The 15,728-nt window shown below is 40.4% G+C and overlaps 1 protein-coding gene across 10 annotated transcripts in view; it reads right to left on the bottom strand.

Annotated features, from left to right (window-relative positions):
- PEX5L (peroxisomal biogenesis factor 5 like) overlaps positions 1–15,728 on the bottom strand; it is a 243,044-nt gene that overhangs the window by 137,075 nt on the left and 90,241 nt on the right. The window contains exon 1 of one of the 10 annotated variants that reach the window (XM_082394025.1): positions 1,385–11,588. The exons of the other annotated variants lie outside the window; for them this stretch is intronic. The gene's annotated coding sequence lies outside the window, so the exon portion shown is untranslated. Of the gene's footprint in view, positions 1–1,384; positions 11,589–15,728 lie in introns of those variants that run through there. 10 annotated transcript variants of the gene reach the window in all.

Raw genomic sequence — 15,728 nt, 5'->3', positions numbered from 1 at the left:
TGGGGAATGAGGCAGGGCTATGGCCTCACAGGCCACACCTCTTCTCATCCCAAGCTTCGAAACAGGATGCAAAGTGGCTTTTGAAAACAATTAGGAACAAGTGGTGAGTGGCGGAAGGGGTGGCATTTAAACAGTTGTGTATCTGAATTACAATCTCGACTTTCCAACTGATTCTGGCTTGAATTTTAAGTACTTTCTTCTTTTCCCACAAGTAACCATCAGTTACCACTGGCAGCACATAGTTCTTTCTGTGTCAGATCTAAAGCTCACTGATTCTTATAAAAACCCAGCAATCCCTACTGATGTTACAGAGAAGAACTGAGGGTGAAGAACTGGAGTTGGCTTACACTCATTCGGTTTTATCATATGGGGAACAAAATCACCAGAGCATGAGCCCCAGTTTTTGTTGAAGGTAATTAAATGCCAACACACTCCAGCAAAATCACCAAGATCCAAGCTCGAAGCCCCTTTATTCTATTACCCTTCACTACATCCTCTTTAGCCTGATGTCTGAAATCTGGAAGCAGTTGTCCCTGCCATTAGTGTGAGTTATTGAGAGCCCAGCTGTAATTCGATCCTTCTTTTCTGACTCTAAGTTGTATCCCGAAGGTAAGCATGTCATGCTAGCAGGGCTCATATGATAATGACTTATCCCATCAAGTCTCAACCGTCTTGTAATGGAGAAAAGCAGTGGCAAGGATTATTCGAAACAAGGGATAATCCTAAATGGCATGTTTAGAAATCCTGAATTTTTTTTTGAAGAATACCTCTAACCTCCCAAATACAGTTAAAATCAGGTTGCTTCCCTGGCTGACAGCAGGGGGCAGCAGATCAGAGTCGGGTCCAGCTCCGTGAAAGCAGTTTCAAAGATGGAAAATTTACTGCAGAAAAATCCTCAAAGTGCTTAAATCTAAATATGGGAAACCTAACAGTTGATTCCTCATTTAAATTTTTTTTAAAAAGATCTGAGTTAAGCATAAAGAGTTTTGCATTTATTTTCAGTTCATATTCTAGTTTATATTAGGTTGAACCTCATGAAATTGCCATTTTTTTGTGTGTGTAAGCAAAAGCTATTAAATGTTGGCAATTTCAAAGGGTTAAAGCAAGTATTTTGAGCAGAATTGAGATATAAAAGTTCTCTTCAAGTAGACATGAAGAAGAGCACATGTTTGCAGGCAGCAACAGACCTTGGTTCAGAGAGACGGTGATGAGTCCTTGTGGACAGTGAGGCCAGGTCCTGTCTAACTGGCGCCTCTGTTTCTTCCTGCTCCCCACAGCTGGGATCATGGGTAGCCCCCAAACCCCCATCCATGGTGTCTGTCCTTGAACCCAGCACTTCTTCAGCTTCGGTCACACCGCCCCCGTCCACCCTGTGAATATTCACCTTGCTGTCCCAGTCACTCTCTGCGCACCAGATCAGAACTCAGCTCCGGTTAAAATCACAGGCTCCACGGCACTCCCCTTCCTTTCAGACCTCCTGTTCGGAAAATAAGGTTTCTGTGCCTGAGTCGCTGAGCCTTGCGTAAGTTCTTGGTTTGTTCTGTCAGTGGTTCTCAAAGTGTGGTCTGTGGTCTGGACCGGAAGCACCAGCATCACCTGGGAACTTGTTTACAAAGCAGATTCTCGGCTCCAACCTACTGAATCAGACCCTCTGGGGGCGGCGTCCAACAATGTGAACTTTAACAAGCCCTCCAGGTGATCTGAATGAGTGCTGAAGTTGAGAACTACTGGACTAGGTCAGAAAACCTAGTTTCTCCTCTGGTCTTTGTTTTCTGTTACCAATGGCCTTTTACAACCTTCCTTTTCTAGACAGTTTCTAATTTCCTTCCCAGAAGCTTAAAGTTCAGCTGAATCCCAGGCTGTAGCTGGGTCCCTGTTATGACTTCTCAGTTGCCAAATGCCACCCTCCTGGGATGCTGATATCATCTACTCTGGGTTCCGAAATGTTAGCCTCTGCCCATCTGTTGGAACCCAGAAAGCTGGCCATTAGTGTCAACTGCAACTGGGTTTGTGGTACCTGTGAACTTGGTGCTTTGCCTGCCTATATGAAACTCCTCTGGATGGGCTCTACCCCCCAGACCCGTTCTGCCTTGGTGGGCAGGTCCCATACTGCATCTGGTCCTTCTCTAACTTGTTACGACCAAACAACCATCTTTGGATTTGACATATGGTAAATGTTTCCTAGGTTGTTTACATCTGAGCAAGCAAAAATAAGAGGAAATGTTAGGATCTGTCATTCAAAGTGGATACCTTAATTCCAAAAGAGGCCCCAATTTTTCTTTTTTTTCCCTAAAGACATTTTATGTGTGCTCAAACCTTTCATCATTTTCGTCTGTATAGTGAAATGGCGGAAAAGGGAAACGCCATCTCATTCAAATGTGAATTTTGAGAAAGAAATCATATTATTTTAGCACAACTTCAAATTTTCTTCCAGATAACACCTGCTAAGCACTTCTTTGTCCATTTCCCCATTAGGTGACGAGTTCCTTGAAGAAGGAAATTTTTGTCTAATTCATTCAAGCACTAGCCTGCAAGATGGTAGATACTCAACGAGTGTTTGAGAAATGAATGAATGGAAACACACACACATGCACTCTCACAGGCAAAGATAAAAGATCTATTTCTCCAGATTGTCTAGATAATTAAATGTTGCTAAAAGAAAAATGGACTGTTTGCATTTGACCAAGATCTAAGCTCAACATCTACTGTCATGTTCAAGATGGGGAGCTAGTGTTAATTAGTGCCAGGGTTGGGTATCTCTGTCAATAAGGAGCCTGGCAAAGCTACTGTCATTAGAATGCAGATCATCATCACACCTTAGGCTGTTAAGACCTCAAGGAACCCATTTCATTTTTTGGAGGAGGAAACTGGGGCCTATAGGGGTGAAGTCAATTTTATAAGGTCACCAAGTTGGTTGGTGTCAAAACCTAGACAGAACCCAGACTTCCTGACTATTAATTCTTTTCCCCGTCTGCTTTAGAAATCATGTTTGGCATATATTTATAATGATAGAACCACATTGGAAAGGATGACTTTTCCCCAAATACTTTTTTTCAAGATTATAAATATCTTAAGAAACGACAAGATGCCTGAAGCCGTATGCTCTGATGTGTTTAAATTATTCTTATCTGTTTCTTTTAAGAGAAACTCGCTATGTGTTTTTCTCCTAAAGAGGTTCAAAGAAGTGTTGTTTCCAAGCTTGTAAATTAAAAATTCCTTGGATACAGCACGGTCCAATTAACTCAAATGCTAACCAGAGGGGTCCTGAGATATTCAATTAATTTTCATGTATCCTGAACTCAATTTTTTTTAGCTTCACTTGTAATGAAAGAAATAGAAATTAAAATGAGATGTTGATTTTTGTTTATCAGACTGGCAAAGATTAAAAAGAGAGACACTCTCTTGGCTGGAATATAGGAAAATAAGATCATGTGCTAGGGTTCAAGATGGAGGAGTAGAAGGATGTGAGCTCACTCCCTCTTGGCGAGAGCACCGGAATCAAAACTAACTGCTGAACAGTCATCAACAGGAAGACACTGGAACTCACCAAAAAAGATACCCCACATCCAAAGACAAAGGAGAAGCCACAATGAGACAGTAGGAGGGGTGCAATCACAATAAAATCAAATCCCAGAACTGCTGGGTGGGTGACTCACAAACTGGAGAACACTTATACCACAGAAGTCCACCCACTGGAGTGAAGGTTCTGAGCCCCACATCAGGCTTCCCAACCTGGGGGTCCGGCAATGGGAGGAGGAATTCCTACAGAATCAGACTAGCGGGATTTGATTGCAGGACTTCGACAGGACTAGGGGAAACAGAGACTCCACTCTTGGAGGGCACACACAAAGTAGTGTGCGCATCAGGACCCAGAGGAAGGAGCAGTGACCCCAGCAGGTAGATCTGGTTCAGCAGTGACTGAACCAGACTTACCTGCTAGTGTTGGAGGGTCTCCTGCAGAGGCGGGGGGTAGCTGTGGCTCACCGTGAGGACAAGGACACTGGCAGCAGAAGTTCTGGGAAGTACTCCTTGGCGTGAGCCTTCCCAGAGTCGGCCATTAGTGCCACCAAAGAGCCGGGTAGGCTCCAGTGTTGGGTCGCCTCAGGCCAAACAACCAACAGGGAGGGAACCCAGCCACACCCATCAGCAGACAAGCGGATTAAAGCTTTACTGAGCACTGCCCACCAGAGCAACCCCCAGCTCTACCCACCACCAGTCCCTCCCATCAGGAAACTTGCACAAGCCTCTTAGATAGCCTCATCCACCAGAAGGCAGACAGCAGAAGCAAGAAGAACTACAATCCTGCATCCTGTGGAAAAAAACCACATTCACAGAAAGATAGACAAGATGAAAAGGCAGAGGGCTATGTAAAAGACAAAGGAACAAGATAAAACCCCAGAAAAACAACTAAATGAAGTGGAGATAGGAAACCTTTCAGAAAAAGAATTCAGAATAATGATAGTGAAGAAGATCCAGGACCTCAGAAAAAGAAGGGAGGCAAAGACTGAGAAGATGCAAGAAATGTTTAACAAAGACCTAGAAGAATTAAAGAACAAACAAACAGAGGTGAACAATACAATAACTGAAATGAAAAATACACTAGAAGGAATCAATAGCAGAATAACTGAGGCAGAAGAACGGATAAGTGACCTGGAAGACAGAATGGTGGAATTCACTGCCACGGAACAGAATAAAGATAAAAGAATGAAAAGAAATGAAGACAGCCTAAGAGACCTCTGGGACAACATTAAACACAACAACATTCTCATTATAGGAGTCCCAGAAGGAGAAGAGAGAGAGAAAGGACCCGTGAAAATCTTTGAGGAGATTATAGTCGAAAACTTCCCTAACATGGGAAAGGAAATAGCCACCCAAGTCCAGGAAGCACAGAGAGTCCCAGGCAGGATTAACCCAAGGAGAAACACGCCGAGACACATAATAATCAAATTGACAAAAATTAAAGACAAAGAAAAATTATTGAAAGCAGCAAGGGAAAAACAACAAATAACATACAAGGGAACTCCCGTAAGGTTAACAGCTGATTTCTCAGCAGAAACTCTACAAGCCAGAAGGGAGTGGCATGATATATTTAAAGTGATGAAAGGGAAGAACGTACAACCATGATTACTCTACCCGGCAAGGATCTCATTCAGATTCGATGGAGAAATCAAAAGCTTTACAGACAAGCAAACGCTAAGAGAATTCAGCACCACCAAACCAGCTCTACAACGAATGTTAAGGAACTTCTCTAAGTGGGAAACACAAGAGAAGAAAAGGACCTACAAAAACAAACTCAAAACAATTAAGAAAATGGTCATAGGAACATACATAACCATAATTACCTTAAACGTGAATGGGTTAAGCTACAACCAAAAGACAAAGGTTCACTGAATGGATACAAAAACAAGACCCATATATATGCTGTCTACAAGAGACCCACTTCAGACCTAGGGACACATACAGACTGAAAGTGACGGGATGGAAAAAGATATTCCATGCAAATGGAAATCAAAAGAAAGCTGGAGTAGCTATACTCATATCAGATAAAATAGATTTTAAAATAAAGAATGTTACAAGAGACAAAGAAGGATACTACATGATGATCGAGGGATCAATCCAAGAAGAAGATATAACAATTATAAATATATATGCACCCAACATAGGAGCATCTCAATACATAAGGCAACTGCTAACAGCTCTAAGAGAGGAAATCAACAGTAACACAATAATAATGGGGGACTTTAACACCTCACTTACACCAATGGACAGATCATCCAAACAGAAAATTAATAAGGAAACACAAACTTTAAATGACACAATAGACCAGATAGATTTAATTGATATTTATAGGACATTCCATCCAAAAAGAGCAGATTACACTTTCTTCTCAAGTGCGCACGGAACATTCTCCAGGATAGATCACATCTTGGGTCGCAAATCAAGCCTCAGTAAATTTAAGAAAATTGAAATCCTATCAAGCATCTTTTCTGACCACAACGCTATAAGATTAGAAATCAATTACAGGGAAAAAAAAACGTAAAAAACACTGACACATGGAGGCTAAACAATACATTACTAAATAACCAAGAGATCACTGAAGAAATCAAAGAGGAAATAAAAAAATACCTAGAGACAAATGACAATGAAAACACGATGATCCAAAACCTATGTGATGCAGCAAAAACAGTTCTAAGAGGGAAGTTTATAGCAATACAAGCCTAACTCAAAAAACAAGAAAAATCTCAGATAAAGAAACCAACCTTACACTTAAAGGAACTAGAGAAAGAAGAACAAACAAAACCCAAAGTTAGTAGAAGGAAAGAAATCATAAAGATCAGAGCAGAAATAACTGAAATAGAAACAAAGAAAACAATAGCAAAGATCAATACAACTAAAAGCTGGTTCTTTGAGAAGATAAACAAAATTGACAAACCGTTAGCCAGACTCATCAAGAAAAAGAGGGAGAGGACTCAAATCAATAAAATTAGAAATGAAAAAGGAGAAGTTACAACAGACACCGCAGAAATACAAAGCATCCTAAGAGACTACTACAAGCAACTCTATGCCAATAAAATGGACAACCTGGAAGAAATGGACAAATTCTTAGAAAGTTATAACCTTCCAAGACGGAACCAGGAAGAAATAGAAAATATGAACAGACAAATCACAAGTAATGAAATTGAAACTGTGATTAAAAATCTTCCAACAAACAAAAGTCCAGGACCAGATGGCTTCACAGGCGAATTCTATCAAACATTTAGAGAAGAGCTAACACCCATCCTTCTCAAACTCTTCCAAAAAATTACAGAGGGAGGAACACTCCCAAACTCATTCTATGAGGCCACAATCATCCTGATACCAAAACGAGACAAAGATACTACAAAAAAAGAAAATTACAGACCAATATCACTGATGAATATAGAAAAACAGAAATATAGATCAATGGAACAGGATAGAAAGCCCAGAGATAAACCCACGCACCTATGGTCAACTAATCTATGACAAAGGAGGCAAGGATATACAATGGAGAAAAGACAGTCTCTTCAATAAGTGGTGCTGGGAAAACTGGACAGCTACATGTGAAAGAATGAAATTAGAACACTCCCTAACACCATACACAAAAATAAACTCAAAATGGATTCGAGACCTAAATGTAAGACCGGACACTATAAAACTCTTAGAGGAAAACATAGGAAGAACACTCTTTGACATAAATCACAGCAAGATCTTTTTTGATCCACCTCCTAGAGTAATGGAAATAAAAACGAAAATAAACAAATGGGACCTAATGAAACTTCAAAGTTTTTGCACAGCAAAGGAAACCATAAACAAGATGAAAAGACAACCCTCAGAATTGGAGAAAATATCTGCAAACGAATCAACGGACAAAGGATTAATCTCCAAAATATATAAACAGCTCATGTAACTCAATATCAAAAAAACCAACAACCCCATCCAAAAATGGGCAGAAGACCTAAATAGACATTTCTGCAAAGAAGACATACAGATGGCCAGGAAGCACACGAAAAGCTGCTCAACATCACTAATTATTAGAGAAATGCAAATCAAAACTACAATGAGGTATCACCTCACACCACTTAGAATGGGCATCATCAGAAAATCTACAAATAACAAATGCTGGAGAGGGTGTGGAGAAAAGGGAACCCTCTTTCACTGTTGGTGGGAATGTAAATTGATATAGCCACTATGGAAAACAGTATGGAGGTTCCTTAAAAAACTCAAAATAGAATTACCATGTGACCCAGAAATCTCACTACTGGGCATATACCCAGAGAAAACCATAATTCAAAAAGACACATGCACCCCAATGTTTATTGCAGCAGTATTTATGATAGCCAGGTCATGGAAGCACCCTAAATGCCCATCAACAGACGAATGGATAAAGAAGAAGTGGTACGTATATACAGTGGAATATTACTCAGCCATAAAAAGGAATGAAATTGGGTCATTTATCAAGACGTGGATGGATCAGGAGACTGTCATACAGAGTGAAGTAAGTCAGAAGGAGAAAAACAAATATTGTGTATTAATGCATATATGTGGAACCTAGACAAATGGTACAGATGAACTGGTTTGCAGGGCAGAAATAGAGACACAGATGTAGATAACTAACGTATGAACACCAAGGTGGGAAAGCGGCGGGGGTGGTGGTGGTAGTGGTGTGATGAACTGGGAGATTGGGATTGACATATATACACTACTATGTATAAAATGGATAACTAATAAGAACCTGCTGTATAAAAATAAATAAAATAAAAGTCAAAAAAAAAAGAAAAAAAAAGATTCATGTGCTGTATATGGGAGAGAAATTGACATAGTCTTTTTGAAGGGCAGTTTGCTGATGGAGTGAAACTTTTAAATGCACATGGTCTTCTATCAACAGTTTTGCTTCTAGTTATTTATGCTAATGATATCAGAAAAGTACAAAGATATCCATGTTCAAGGATATTTATTCTAATATTATTTAGAAGTATGAAAACCTAGAAGCACTCTAAAGTCTATGAATTGGGAATTAGTTATATATATTATAATATAATGTAATCCATAAAACAAAATTTTACATAGTTATTAAAATATATAAATTATATTTACCAAGATCTAAAGGGCCCCAGGACATAGGGAGGAGAGAAAAAATACGGTTCACCGCCTCAGGTATAGCATGATCATAGTTATGTAAAATTGTTTGTGTGTATGTGTGTGTGTGATTATAGGGAGGCATGTGTAAGGATAACCCCCAAAATGTTAAAAGTGATTACCTTAAGATGGTAAATTTGAACTGCTTTTTTTCCCCCTTTATGTTTGCATGAATTTTATACATGAGCAGGTATAAGCTTTATAATTAGAAAGAAAAAAAGATCTATCTTCATATTGTAAACAAAATGAAGCCGAATATGTTTGATATTGCCAAATTATGCTTTATGATATTTTGAGGAATGAACACTAGGCAAATACATTTAAGACATTTCAAAAGGCACAAGTCATTGGGTTTCAAATATAATTTGATTTGAATCTTATTACAAATTGGAAAAATAAAAGTTAACTTAAGCTCCATTTATGTTAACTTTTTTAATAAAGACACTTTTGATGGACTAATTCATGACCCCAGACGTTTTATCCACACACATTTTGTATTGTTTCTAGCAGTGACGGATATCCTGGACCATGTGTGTTCTTCCTGATCATGTACTCAGTGACTCTAGCTACCAGGAAATCTACGGCCAGTCATGGAAATCACAATGGCAACCTGCTGCAGAACTGCTATGTGCACATGTGCCTTCCACGCAGGAGCTACCCCTAGCTACCCCACCAGCCGATGGGGTAACGTTGGCACTCCAGGGAGCTAGTCCTAGATTAAGTGACCGGACGCCATGGAACAATGCATGATTCCCTCTTTTGAGAAAACCAATTTCAACACCAGTGAAATATCTATTACTAAAAAGCAAGCATTTCAAATGAATTTTTAACTGAATTGGAAAGTAGTCTGAAATTTACAACCAGAAACATTGATAAAATACAGATAGAATTTTAACAGTTCTAATGAATTATGTTGACTCTTTACTTTTCGGATTTCAAGGTATGGCAAGCGGGCCTGTATGTCTGGTGTCAAGTGAGAGAGGAAGGTACTGAAAACACATTGTTGAATGAATGCAGTTCCACTTTACAGTACACTTTTTTGAGTACTAGAGTCCTTGAAGAGCCCTATCCCCAGAGATTCTGATTCAGTAGGTCTGTGGGGAGCCCCTGAATTTGCATTTCTAATAAGCTCCCAGGTGGTGCCGATGGACAACCTTGAGTAACAATGCTTTAGACTGCAGTCCGTTCCCTATATTTTCTGACACTTGAGAGTTTGAATTGTGGCCCATTTTGACATGCCTGATGAAAGAAGAGCACTTCTCTCTCTGGGAAGGTTGTCACAGTACTCAGAAGGACACAATGGGACACAAAAGAAGAAGGCAACATCCTCCCAGACCAGCTAGGAAGATCTGCCAAATCCAGCCTGGCAATTGATGAGCGTAGCAGATGCCGTGGCCAGCTTGCTTTCACATCCAGTCTGCACCAACCTTCTCCAGAGTGAGTAGGTTGGCATACAATTCGTGCATATGAATAGCTGCTACTCTGGAAGTTGTCCTATATGTATTTGCATAGAGTAAAATTTGCATTTACATGTAGCACAATTCTGTGCAAGCGGATATGGTAGGATCTATGTATATACATAGGAGGAAGACTGGAAAGGATGTGTATACTGAACCAGGAATTAAGCTAAATGTCTGTTGGGTAAACTGGACTATTTAGGGAGAAGGAAGGGCAGTGAGAATTAGCATTTATGAAGCCTCCATTATCTACCATGAACTGTTGAAAATCTTCACACAGTGTCTCAATTACTTCTAAGCACTAATGACATAATGAAATGGGCTCCATGGTCCTCATTTGGTGCACGAGGTCTCTGAGTCCCAGAGGTGAAACAACTTGCCTAGTAAAAATGAAGTTACTGAACGGCAGATCTGGAATTCAGTTACATCTGACTTCAAAGTCTATATTTTCTCCACTCTACTCTCATTGACAAAACATGAAGCAAATAAATAATTATTTGACCAGAAAATATTATTATGAATCTAATACCAATTTGTATTCCATAGACCATTTATTATTGTGGTTGTGTGGGGTTTTGCTGAGCACACAAAAGGGCTCAATACTAATACTCTAATTGTTTGGAAACTACCATCTCTAAAATATTGATCGTCTTATGTGGAAGCATTTGATTGAATTAATGTAATTTTTCAAAACTTTTTTTTTTTTTGTTGATTCAGTCTCCTATGTTAAAGAGTCATTGTGTTTGTGTGTCTCCCTATTACAAATGATCAGATGTCAATTTTAAAGCATTTTGGATAGCAAAGGACCAGACTTTGGCAGAAGTAATCTGGCCAGGAATCAAATCCAGAAGAAAAACCAAGCTTATGAAAAGTCCTGTATGATTTTGTTGTTATGTGAGAATTGTTTTTTAAAGGTTGTATATGTGGAGGTGGAGGAACTGAGGGAGCTACTGAGGTGAGAAGATTTAACATTAGCCCTAACTTACAATATGAAATATACTGCTGTAGCCACAAAAAATATGTTTGAAGAATTTATAACACAGGAAAATGATAATGTGCCATGTTATGTGAAAAAAGAGAACCAAAGTGTATATGTAGGTGATTTCAGTTAAGGAAAACCATATATGCATACAAAAAAAAGATTTGGAGGAACTACCACAAAATAGTGTTATCTTTGGGATGTGCTTATGGGTCATTTTTGCTTTCTTTAAACCTGTGTGTAATTTTTTGTTGTTTATTTTTACCATGAGCATAGATTAATAAGAAGAAATGCACATTTTATTTTTTTAAGTTAACCTACTGATCTTTCCCTATTGAAGTTTAAAGGAAGCAGAACAAATTATTTTGAAAGTTATAATTTGTATGTATGTATGTAATTTTCATGGTAGCCCACCTTCTAGTGTGTGTATGCAAGTGTGTGTGTGTGCATGCGTGTGAGAGAGATGGAGAGAGGGAGGGAGAGAGGAGGGAGGGAGAGAGAGAGAGAGAGAGAGAGAGAGAGAAGAAATGAAGAGATGGGAATAGGGTAGTGTGAGGGTGGTAGAATGGCTGATATTTTTCATCTGGAATCAGGTTCACACACCGGCAGAGTACTTCACCATCTTTCAGGATGAAAGGTGTCAATACATTTCAGATGGGATTCGTCTACTCATTTGAACAAACGGAAAGGAAGGAGAGGAAGAAGTTTTTGTCTGTGTAAGAGAGAACATAACTCTTGGGTTCTTGAAGAATGAAGTGAGTTAATAAACCTCTTAGAACACTTGGCATTTAGGAAATGTTAGCTATTATTATTGAATCAAAAGGAGCTGCTTTTAGTTTCTAATTTAAGCTTGGATCTAATGATTTCCCCCTTTTTGTCCCTTCTAGTTAGCCTAATTTTGCTCTGCTGACTTTCAGGAAAACCTTCAATTTGCAAAGGAAGCTTGACTATCAAGGAATTAGGTCTTTGCTAGAGGGGCTGGACACAGTTTCGTGTAGGTGCCCTTGACAGGAGAAGGGACAGGGTGTCATGCGCCTCCCAGAGAGTCTAGTCACCCAGAAGGATCAGGATGAGTCGGGATTTATATGGTTCTTGATCTTCCAGTCTTTCCCTCTTGTACTATCACTGAGATCACCTTGAAAGTCTTAGTCCTCACTCCATGGCTACAAGCACTGTCTTCAGCACAGAAATGTGCTGGGCTGGGCTTTCTGAAAATAAGTCAGGGAAATACACCTGACAGCTTGCATAATAGCGTGTTTCCCTAGTTACTCAGTTATGTTCCAGGTGTATAAAACTATCCCTGTACTGACTGAGGTTGGTGCATCACTGTGTGCTAAGATGGCATCAGTGGGCTATTGCAGTCACCTAAGCAGTCAACGCATGTTTATTGTGTCCCTAATATATACAAAGTGCTAAAAAAATATAAACGTATAAAAGCAGATGCTATCCTCAGGAGCTTCAAGCAGTCTTGTGTGATGGTGTTTACCATGTTGCAATAGTAAAAAAGTTTGTATTGTTTTATATAGAGAGAAATACTAATAAAATCCAATTAAATTGTTGAGTCTAGTTAATGGTAATGTACCAAAGAACCAATACTGGTTTATTAGCTGTGGCAAATGTACCATACTAATGTAAGATGCCAGCAACAGGGGAAACTGAATGCAGGGCATGTGGGGACCCTCTGTTTAACCTTTGTACTTTTCGGTAAATCTAAAACTATTCTAAAAGAAAAAGTTTATTTGAAAAAATCAAATAGCATTTGTTAAGCACTGTAAACAGTTTGCCTGCAAACACACTTTCGATCTTCAACTCTGGCTTCCTATCATGTAACCGTCATATGACAATCAATCACCTTAATTTTATTCTCTCCAGGAAAGCCCAATGTGTTCCCCAGTTCCAGTCGTAAGCCCCAGCTGCACAGAATCTAGGCTTTGGGGTTGCCCTTGCAGTGGATGTAAGACGTATGTAACCAGATGTGGTAGAAATCAGGTCAGCTCTTTGGCTTGGGAGAAGCAGGGAGTCCGCAGTGTTTCTGAATACCTGGTTCTAAGGATTTGGTAATTCTGTAATCTTAGTTCAAGGGTGTTGGTATCATTTCTCAGGGGTGTCCAACAGTCACCAAGCTTGGTGCATTTAGAACAGGAAGGAGGCAGGAAGATGAGGCTTCTCTTGTGTAGAATGATAATGCTGTCCCCTCTCTGCGTTTCCTCTGAAAAGTAGGGAGGCATCTACCAGGCCAAGCATTGCTGGGTTCCCCTTGACTAAGCAGGGCAGCAGCACCAGCACCTCTACCACCTCTTACCTCCACCTCCTCCATCTCCACCTCTACCACCTCTATTACCTCCACCTCCTCCATCTCCACCTCTACCACCTATTACCTCCACCTCCTCCATCTCCACCTCTACCACCTCTATTACCTCCACCTCCTCCATCTCTACCTCTACCACCTCTATTACCTCCACCTCCTTCATCACCACCTCTACCACCTCTATTACTTCCACCTCTTCCATCTCCACCTCTACCACCCCCACCACTTCTACTACTCCCTCAACCTCCCATCACCTCTGCCACCACCTCTACCACCATCATCTCTACCACTACCTCCCATACCTCTGCCAACTCCAACATCACCTTCACCACCACCATTCCCACTGTATCACCACCACCTCATAATTACGGCATCAGAGGGCTTACTAAACATCATGATGATTGACTCTGAAGAGGTAAACATCTTTTTTTAAAAAATATATTAAAAAAAAATTTGGCTGCACTGTGCAGGCACGTGGGATCCTAGTTCCCCTACCAGGGATCAAACCCACGCCCCCTGCATTGGAAGTGTGGAGTCTCAACCACTAGACCACCAGGGAAGTCCCTGAAGAGGTAAATATCTTTTAGGTGAACTATGCGGAGGTGAATATAGAAAATGGGGCGAACCCTCTCAAGCAAAGCTGCAGAGAGATGAAATTGCTCGTGATGTTCAGACCAGCAATCCCTCTTTTCACCTATTTAAGTGTGGGCTAGCTGACCACCCTCTTTCCCATTAGATTCACAAGAGTACAGATGCTAGATGCACCCTGCCCATTCCTCACTTGGACGGATGAGACATTACAAGATATTTAATCTGCTAATCTCTTCAAAATTGTGCATCTGCACAAAAGGTTTTCAAATCCAGTTACTCTGAAGATTCAACAAGAGCTATCTGGTATAATTAGATCAGCATGATGAATTCAAACCTCTAAACCATCATTTAACACCTTGGCGGGTAAGGGAAATAGTGTGTTTAATAAAACTGTCTGCCTCCGTTGGGATTGGCATTATAAGCTTCATTAACATAACCACAGAAAATAAGAGTTGATGGGGAAAATACCACAGAGCAACACAATGAAAAGGTGAATACTCTAAGTGGGGAAAGGAGCTTTCAAAGGAGACGTGTCTCAAGGGGGGATGCAGGGGTAGGGGCAGGGGAAGCTCAAATTCCTTTCTTAGAGTGTTTCAAATTCATGGGAGTCATTTTTCCATTTCAGAAGCTAAATTGCGGCGGCGGTGGGGGGGGTTGCTGCATCTTCTAAATGCTCTGGGACCTGCAGTTGCTGCTTCGTGCACGTTATGAGACCAGTGCTGGCCTGTCTTAAGCCATTAGACCCCGGTCCTAAACCTCCTCTGTAGTTCAGCATACAGTACCTATTGCATTAGAAGTGAAGTTCTGGTGTAGCAATTGTCAGAAGTGTTTTATCCACCGGGATCACAAAACGTGAGCCCTGAACGGATGGCTGGGCCTAGTGAATGGCTTGTGAAATGGGGAAAAGACTGCTTCGTGCTCTTGGAACTCTGCCGCAGGACTTGGTGCCATTTGAATTCCTCTGGAAAATTCACTGCTCCTAAGAATTAACACCTCAGATTCTTTGTCCTGAAAATTAAGTTTCTTACGTGACCTTCGTTTTTATGAGGGTAGAGCTTCTAGGACAATAATTTTTGATTAAGCATCCTTTGAAATAAAGATACTGAAAAAAAAAATCCCAGGAGTGATCAGCCCTGAAAAACAGGATTAATATCTCTCACTAGAAAGTGTCAGTAAAGGTTTCTTGAAATTCTTAGTCTAGTGGTTCTCAAAGTGTGGTCCTTAGACCAGAAATACCTGCATCACTGAAGCACTTGCTGGAAATGCAAATTCTCTAATGAATCAGAAGCTCTGTGGGTGGGACTTGTGTTGATGGTCATTTTTGAAGCCTTAAACTAAAGCAAGATATTCTAGAGGGTTCTGAAGAGAGTGAATAAAATATTTAGGTCTTAGGGAATTAAGTTTCAAAGGAAGTCTGAAGAGAGCAGAGGCTGGATCTTAGTTTTGAATGCATGTGGCTTTCTGTATTAACCACAGACACGTAGAATTTTAGGCCTGAAGGAGACCTTGTAACAAACAGCCCAGTTAGGCCCCTCATTTATACAAGTGCAGAGAGGTCCAAAGAGGTGACAATTCACATTCCTAAACTTCTTTCACGACCCAGAGCTGAGCATCCCAACCAACATGTTCATAAGCCGTGAAGAGGTTACAGTCGGGCCAGGAGCTGCTCTTGAACCCCACAGAGTAACAAGACAGGTCTTGGGTATTAGGCAAGGTTTGTGACCAGGCACATCTCCTT

This window comes from Balaenoptera borealis (genome assembly GCF_965194805.1).
Source record: "Balaenoptera borealis genome assembly, chromosome: 5".
Lineage (NCBI taxonomy): Eukaryota > Metazoa > Chordata > Mammalia > Artiodactyla > Balaenopteridae > Balaenoptera > Balaenoptera borealis.
The sequence above is the reverse complement of the archived record's forward strand: the minus strand, read 5'-3'. Positions and strand labels throughout refer to the sequence as shown.